An 8,996-nucleotide genomic window follows, 5' to 3' on the forward strand; every position below is an offset into this window, starting at 1 on the left:
AGATACATTGGTGGCACATGGGGGAGCTATTGAGCAGTTGGGTAAACAGGTGAAGAAGATGAGAAAATCACAGGCCTCAAGAAAATCATTGGACAAATTGAGACAAGAAGTGACCAAGATAGTAGCCACTGGGGATTTTCCATTTGACTTACTGATAGAGACGCATCCATCAGTACCAGCAGACCCAACAACAGCAGTGGCACCACCTGGCCAGTCTGAGGAGCCAGACCGTGCAACCCACACTACTGAGGCGGTGCTACAGATGTTCACCAACCCAGCTGCTCCCCGAGCAGAGGATGATGAGATCCAGTTGGAGGAGCCTGAGGAAGGTGATGCTGCTATGGATACCGAGACCACATAGGGAGTCCTCTACACTCTTTCCCCTCCTTATTTTGATTTTTATTAAGCATTGAGGACAACACTTATTCTTATTCAGGGGGTGATCTATTTTTGATTTGATATGACATTTGACATTGGCCTGTAATAACTATAATACTCTCATTTTATCTATATTTTCTTTTTCATTATGTATATATATTCCTCCCTCTCTATTGATGTATATATTCGTTTTCCCATTCTCGGCTTGTGTATTCATTTTTACTTTTAGTAGTTACTTCATAGCTTCTTTATTTTGTTTCTTAGTAGTTTAGCTTCTTATTTACTTTAATAGCTTCTTGTTGATTTGGTAGCTTCTTTTTATGTTTAAGTGATCAATAAGCCTTTGGTTTTCTTAATGTCACGGCTTTTTCCAAAGGTGGTTTTTGTGTGAACCGGGTGGCTCTTCCCAACGATGGATGGCGTGACAACCTTCTTAAGGGATTGAGTTCGTTTTTTATGATTAGATAAAAACAGTAGTAATAATGAATAAGAGGGTCAAGCACTTAACTACACGTTTATGGTTAAAAACAAGTTCTTGGAAAGAAATGGCTCTAGTTAGTGACCTTGTGACTCTTGTGTTGACTTAGGCAATCATCGAGTGGTTTAGTTGAACCATTAGAGATTTTCAATCTTGAATACGGTTGTTATGGGCCCTTGCCTCTATCCTCTTGAACAATCCAGCCATGTGAGAGGTGAGATGTTTTGTTACAAGTCCAAGTACCCGTGCAAATGGTCAAGAACTTGCCCCGAATGTATTTCTAGGCGAAATTCTAAGTTTTGTTTGGCTTAAAAAGTGATTGTAGGCTATCCTTGGCCCGTTTTGAAAATTTTCATGGCCCACCAATGATATTATCCTTGGCCCGTTTTGAAATTTTCCATGGCCCACCGATGATATTATCCCTAGTCAACCCTTTTGAGCTTAAAGCCTTTCTTATTTGATAACCATGTTACAAGCCTTTACCCATTTTGTATTGACCCTCTCTTGGCACCCGAGCTTTTCTTAACACTCATGAGAAGAAAATTGGCAAAGACGTGGAGTTTGAAAGTGGTATCAAGATACAAAAAGAGAAAATAAATGAAGAAAAGAAAGAACAAAAGAAAAACACAAAAAGAAAGTGAATAACTTGAAGAGTTGAAGGGATTCAAAGAAAAGCAAAAGTGCAAAGCATGGAGAAAACAAATAAGGAGAAAATGAATATCATGACCAAGAAAGAGTGATGTCAAGTCTCTCTAGTTCCCCTAAGGAAAAAGAAAATGAATCAAAGAGCCGGCAAAGCATGAGCCATAAAGAGAAAATGGAGTGCTTAAGGAAAGATGAACCCGTTCTATTCCAACATTTCCTGCCTTAGTCCAAAAGCCTTCATTACATGCCAAAAAAGCCCTATGTGATTTCAAGCCAAGTGAGCTTACATTAGTGGTGATTTACATGAGGGGCAAGCATATGGTACTTAGAGCCTACTTGTGACATTCTTTTGAGAGTGATGAGCAAACGTTTCACAAATTATTGAATTGAGTACTACATTCTTAAGTGAGATGAGCTAATGGAGAGTATAGGAGGAGGAGTTTGGGATCCATAGTGACCTACATAAAAGTGCGAACTTCCTTGATGAGTAAAGTCAAACCTTGATGCTCAAGTGTCATATTTGAGCTATTTATGCTTTAACCTTCAAAACATTGCCTGGTTTATGATTCATGAGTGTGTGGGTAATTGTTGGTCCCAATTGATGTGTGTTTGATTCACCTTAGCTTAGCTGAAATAGCTCTTTTCCTTTGGAGGTGGGAATTACCTTATTTTCTTGAGGACAAGCAAAAGCTTAAGTTTGGGGAAGTTGATAAGTGGGGATTTTGACTACTTATTTGCGCCTTTTGACTTTCGTTTTAGTTCAAAAATATTTAAAGGTATTCCCGAAAACTGATGAAATATGCTTACTTGCAGGAGTATTGGAAAATGAGTCAAAGTGATGAAATTCAAATCCAGAAGGAGTGATTTGGAACAAGGGCAAAAAGGCTAAAGTACGGACCGCAGAATTTTATCTGCGATCGCAGAACAAGAAGAAAACTTGACAGTGCTGCAATGCAAAGTGCGGACCGCACAATAATTGTGTGGCTGCATAAGTCAAGATTTAGAGAGTTGGGAATTCAAGACAATCAAGATCTGCTCACCGCACTATAATTTTGAGGCCGCAAAAATCAAATGTGCGGCCGCACCCAGAATTGTGCAGGCCGCATAACTCAAGATGTGCGGCCGCTCCCAGAATTGTGCGGTCCACAGAACTCAAGAAGTGCGGCCGCAGAAACCACTCCTGTCAAGAGCTGCAGCAAAGTGTGGACCGCACACAGAATTGTGCGGCCGCAGAACCTCCTAAAAGGTTATTTTGTCCGAAAATTCCAGCTTTGTATAAATAGACCACTTTCACGAAATTAGGTTAAGTTTGGAACATTTGAAAGTTGGTAGCCGTTTTTCTTTACTGTTTTAGGAAACTTTATTATAGCTTGTCAATTTTACATTGGATTTTCATCTATTTATCATTAAATATGAGTTTAATCATCTTTTCTTCTTTATTTTCTTCATCACCCATTATGAGTGGCTAAATTTCTAGCTAGGGTTGTGACCCAACCCTAGTGTGGGTACCTAATGGGTATTTGATTTAGGGCTTGTTTATGGTTGGGTGTGTAATATTTAGCCTAGTTCTTGTTATAATTGTAGAATTAATGGTTGCAAACATTGATTCAAGCCTATTTGACTTAGTCTCTACTTGATAAAGAGAGACTTAGTCTAGGAAAACTTGGCCAACAAGAAATTGGGATGAATTCAAGAAATTGATAGTCTCAATTAAAGGGTTGAATCTAGAAATAGTAAAACCTGACTTGAGCATCTATCAACTGTTTTGTGCATTACCCATTTGTCATTGAGAACGCCAAATTGGGCAAAACCACTCTATTACCGAGAGGTATTGAGTGGGTAATTGTGTGTTGATTGCTATAATACACCCCGACCAACAAAACCCGCTCTAAAGCCCACACCCCATTAGGCAAACACCTAGGTGGAAGTCACAGCCCTAGATCTTTTACTTACTTGAAAAAAAAGACAACACCAAAAATATTATTCTTTAGCTTTACATTTGCAAACTATAACATAACTTAGAAGTGGAATCAAAACACAGTTTGTGGAAGTGCATCTTAGACAATTTACGTGTTTAGTCCAAATATATACCTAATCCCATCTACGCTCCCTGTGGATTCGATCCCGACTCCTAGTTGGGTATTATTATTGTAATCGACCGCTTCACAACCCCAAACTTAGGTGTGATTTGGGCGAGACCAATTGGCGATGGAAAATCTTTTCTATTTCGCTTGGAAATGGGCATAACTGTCAGTTGCTCTAGCTCAGGAGTAGGTACCCGATACAGTTGAGCCAGTAGGGCAGCTCAGGCACCAGCTGTGCCCATTGTGATTCCAGGCCTTCAGGAGGCTTTGGCCCAGATATTGATAGTTTGCACTGCCCTTGCTCAGGTGGTTTCGGCTCAGGCCGCACATGCCACTTCTCAGGCCGGGGGAGGTACTCATACCCCTATTTCCCATACTCCAGAGCAGGTAGTGTCGGGACTTCAGATACCGGGGTCACTACTAGCCTAGCCGGTTGTAGCTGCTGAGACCCTGGTAGTCCCCGTTATGGGTTATGATGAGCAGAGGAGACTTGAGAGATTTGGGAGGCTTCGACCTCCATCATTTAGCGGTGCTGAGTCGGAGGATGCTCAGGGCTTCTTGGATAGGTGCGAGCGGATGCTTCAGATAGCAGGTATTCTGGAGACCAGTGGGGTCTCGTTTACTACTTTTTAATTTTCTGGGATTTCCTTCAGATGGTGGGAGGCTTGTGAGAGGCACAGGCCAGTCGGTGCAGCACCACTTACATGGCAGGAGTTTTCTGTTCTCTTCTTAGAGAAGTTTGTGCCGCAGTCTCACAGAAAAGAGCTGCGCAGACAGTTTGAGTAGCTTTGTCAGGATGGCATGTCTGTGATGCAGTACGAGATGAGGTTTTCGGAGCTGGATCATCATGTAGTTTGGCTGGTTCCCACTGATAGGGAGAGGATTCAGAGGTTCATCGATGGCCTCACATATCAGTTATGATTGCTTGTGACTAGAGAGATGGTATATGGTGCTACTTTTGATGAGGTTGTCGACATTGCTCAGCTGATAAAGGTGGTCCGCAGTCAGGAGCGGGTTGAGAGGGAGGCCAAGAGGCCTCATGGGTCAGGAGGTTATAGTGGTGTTCCTTCTGGAGGTCAGTTCTACCACGGCAGGGGTCGTCCTTATATGTATGATCAGACGGCTTGTCCAGTTCACCGTGATGTATCATCCGGCCATGGTTCATACAGTACACATCAGGGCCAGTCATCTCTCAGTGCCCTTCCAGCTCAGAGTTCGTCCCATGCACCTTCAGTTCAGGGCTCATCAGTACCAGGTTCTTCTAGCGGGTATTCTGGTGCTCGGGGCTCCCTCCAGTCCCCACCACCATTCGCAGGGAGGGGTTGTTTTGAGTGTGGAGATATGGGTAATATTAAGAGGTATTGTCCCTGCCTTACGGGAGGTCCAGCTCAACAGATGAGTCATACTACGGCTTCAGCACCCGTTACTTCACCACCCGCTCAACCAACTCGGGGTGGAGCTCAGTCAGCTAGGGGTCGCCCTAGAGGGGGAGGCCGATCAGGTGGTGGTCTGGCCCGATTCTATGCTATTCCTGCCAGACCAGATGTTGTTGCTTCAAACGCAGTGATCACAAGTATTGTCTCAGTTTGCCACAATGAGGCTTCTGTACTATTTGACCCTGGTTCAACTTATTCGTATGTCTCATCTTACTTTGCTCATTATCTGGATATTCTCTGTGAGTCCTTAGTTTCATCTGTTCATGTCTCTTTGCCGGTGGGCGATACTATTATTTTGGATCGTGTATATCGGTCGTGTGTAGTGACCAATTGGAGTCTAGAGACTAGAGTTGATCTCTTGTTGCTTAGTATGGTTGATTTTGACGTGATCTTGGGTATGGATTGGTTGTCTCCATGTCATGCTGTTCTAGATTGTCACGCTAAGACTGTGACATTGGCGATGCCGGGGTTGCCGAGGATTGAGTGGAGAAGTTCTCCAGACTATGTTCCCAGTAGTGTGATTTCATATTTGAAGGCCCAACGGATGGTTGGGAAGAGTTGTTTATCTTATTTGGCCTTTGTGAGGGATGTTAGTGCTGATGCTCCCACTATTGATTCTGTTCTGGTGGTGCGGGAGTTTCTGGATGTGTTTCTAGCAGACTTGCCGGGCATGCCACCTGACAGGGAGATTGACTTTGGTATTGACTTGGTGCCGGGCGCTCAGCCCATTTCTATTCCACCATATCGCATGGAACCATCTGAGTTGAAGGAATTGAAGGAGCAACTTTAGGAACTCCTTGATAAGGGGTTCATTAAGCCTAGTGTGTCACCTTGGGGTGCACCGGTGTTGTTTGTAAAGAAGAAAGATGGTACTATGAGAATGTGTATTAATTATAGGCAGTTGAACAAAGTCACAATCAAGAGCAAGTATCCTTTGTCGCGTATTGATGATCTATTTGACCAGCTTCAGGGAGCGGGGGTGTTCTCCAAGATTGATTTGATGTCTGGGTATCACCAATTGAAGATTCGGGACTCGGATATTCTAAAGACAGCCTTCAGGAGCCGTTATGGTCATTATGAGTTTTTTGTGATGTCTTTTGGGCTGACCAACACCCCAGCAACATTCATGCATCTGATGAATAGTGTGTTTTAGCCTTATCTTGACTCGTTTGTTATATTGTTCATTGATGATATCCTGGTGTACTCTCGTAGCCAGGAGGAGCATGCCCAGCATTTGAGGATTGTGTTGCAGCGGTTGATAGAGGAGAAGCTTTATGCCAAGTTCTCCAAGTGTGAATTTTGGCTCAGCTTAGTAGCATTCTTGGGAGACGTGGTGTCCAGTGAGGGTCTTCAGGTGGATCCAAAGAAGATAGATGCAGTTCAGAGTTGTCCCAGACCGTTCTCAGCTACGGAGATTTGTTGCTTTCTCGGCTTGGCCAGTAATTATCGTCGCTTTATGGAGGGTTTCTCGTCTATTGCATCGCCCTTGACCAAATTGACCCAAAAGGGTGCTCCTTTCAGGTGGTCGGATGAGTGTGAGGAGGGCTTTCAGAAGCTCAAGATTGCCTTGACCACAGCTCTAGTTCTAGTTTTGCCATCAGCTTCAGGCTCTTATACAGTGTATTGTGATGCTTCTCGGATCGGCATTGGGTGTGTGTTGATGTAGGATGGTAGAGTGATCGCTTATACTTTGCGTCAGTTGAAGCCTCACGAGAGGAACTACCCTGTTCATGATTTGGAGTTAGATGCCATCGTTCATGCATTAAAGATTTGGAGGCATTATCTCTACGGTGTGTCTTATGAGGTGTTTATGAATCATCAGAGTCTCCAGCACTTGTTCAAACAAAAGGATCTAAATTTGAGGCAGCGGAGATGGTTGGAGCTGCTAAAGGACTATGATATCACCATTATATATCATTCCGGGAAGGCTAATGTGGTGGCCGATGACTTGAGTAGAAAGGCGGTGAGTATGGGTAGTCTTGCATTCATTATCTTTGGGGAGAGACCTCTTGCAGTTGATGTTCAGGCTTTGGCTAACCAGTTATTGAGATTGGATATTTCGGAGCCTAGTCGGGTTCTAGCTTGTGTGGTTTCTTGGTCTTTCTTATATGATCGCATCAGAGAGCGCCAGTATGATGATCCCCATTTGCTTGTCCTTAAGGACATGGTTTGGCACGGTGATGCCAGAGATGTGACTATTGGGGATGATGGGGTATTGAGGATGCAGGATCGGATTTGTGTGCCCAATGTGGATGGGCTACGTGAGTTGATTCTTGAACAGGACCACCGTTCGCAGTATTCCATTCATCCGGGTGCCGCGAAGATGTATGAGGACTTGAGGCAGCACTATTAGTGAAGGAGAATGAATAAAGATGTAGTGGGGCTTGTACCTCGGTGCCTTAACTTCCAGCACGTGAAGTATGAGCATCAGAGACCGGGTGGATTGCTTCAGAGGTTAGAGATTCCAAAGTGGAAGTAGGAGCGGATCACCATGGATTTCGTAGTTGGGATCCCACGAACTTCGAGGAAGTTGGATGCTATTTGGGTGATTGTGGATAGGCTGACCAAGTCCGCACACTTCATTCCAGTTGGTACTACTTATTCTTCAAAGCGATTGGATGAGATTTACATCCGAGAGATCGTCCGCCTTCACGGTGTGCCAGAGTCTATCATTTCAGATCGAGGCACGCAATTTACATCACAGTTCTGGAGAGCAGAACAACGAGATTTGGGCACCCAGGTTGAGTTGAGCACATCATTTCACCCTCAGACGGACGAACAATCCGAGCGCACTATTCAGATATTGGAGGACATACTACGCGCTTGCGTCATTGATTTTGGGGGGGTTCTTGGGATCAGTTTCTGCCACTCGTGGAGTTTGCCTACAACAACAACTACCAGTCGAGCATTCAGATGGCTCCGTATGAGGCTTTGTATAGGAGACAGTGTAGATCTTTGGTGGGTTGGTTCGAGCCGGGGGAGGCTAGGCTATTGGGTACTAACTTGGTTCAGGATGCATTGGACAAGGTTAAATTGATTTAGGAGTGGCTTCGCACGGCGCAGTCCAGACAGAAGAGTTATGCCGACAGGAAGGTCCGTGATGTTGCTTCCATGGTTGGGGAGAAGGTTCTGCTGAAGGTTTCACCCATGACGGGTGTTATGAGATTCAGGAAGAAGGGCAAGTTGAGCCCTCGGTTCATTGGGCCTTTTGAGGTACTTCAAAGGATTGGAGAGGTGGCTTATAAGCTTGTCTTGCCACCTAGCTTGTCGAGTGTGCATCCAATATTTCATATTTCTATGCTCTGGAAGTATGTTGGTGATCCGTCTCATATTTTGGATTTCAGTACAACTCAGTTGGATGGTGATTTGACTTATGATGTGGAGCCGGTGGCCATGTTGGATCGGTAGGTTCGAAAGTTGAGGTCAAAGGATATAGCTTCAGTGAAGGTACAATGGAGAGATCAGCCCGTTGAGGAGGCTACTTTGGAGACCAAGCGAGAGATGCGGAGCAGATATCCACGCCTATTTGAGAATCCAGGTATGTTTCTATACTCGTTCGAGGACGAACGTTTGTTTAAAAGGGGGAGGATGTAACGACCCGGCCGGTCATTTCGAGAGTTGTAGCCCCGTTCCCCCATTTACTGCTCCATTTGTGATTTATAGCTGTTATATGACTTATCGGGTTAGTTGGTTCGGGTTCGGAGAGATTTCGGAATGAATTGAGACACTTAGTCTCATAATGGAAAGCTTAAGTGGAAAAAGTTGACCGGATGTTGGTTTATGTGTAAACGACCTCGAATTTGAATTTTGATGGTTCCGTTAGCTCCGTTAGGTATTTTGGACCTAGGAGCGCGTCCGAATTGTGATTTTGAGGTCCATAGTAGAATTAGGCTTGAAATGGCGAAAGTTAGATTTTGGAAAGTTTGACTGGGAGTGGACTTTTAGATATCGGGGTCGGATTGGATTTTTAGAAGT

This window comes from Nicotiana tabacum, chromosome 19 (assembly GCF_000715075.1).
Source record: "Nicotiana tabacum cultivar K326 chromosome 19, ASM71507v2, whole genome shotgun sequence".
NCBI lineage: Eukaryota > Viridiplantae > Streptophyta > Magnoliopsida > Solanales > Solanaceae > Nicotiana > Nicotiana tabacum.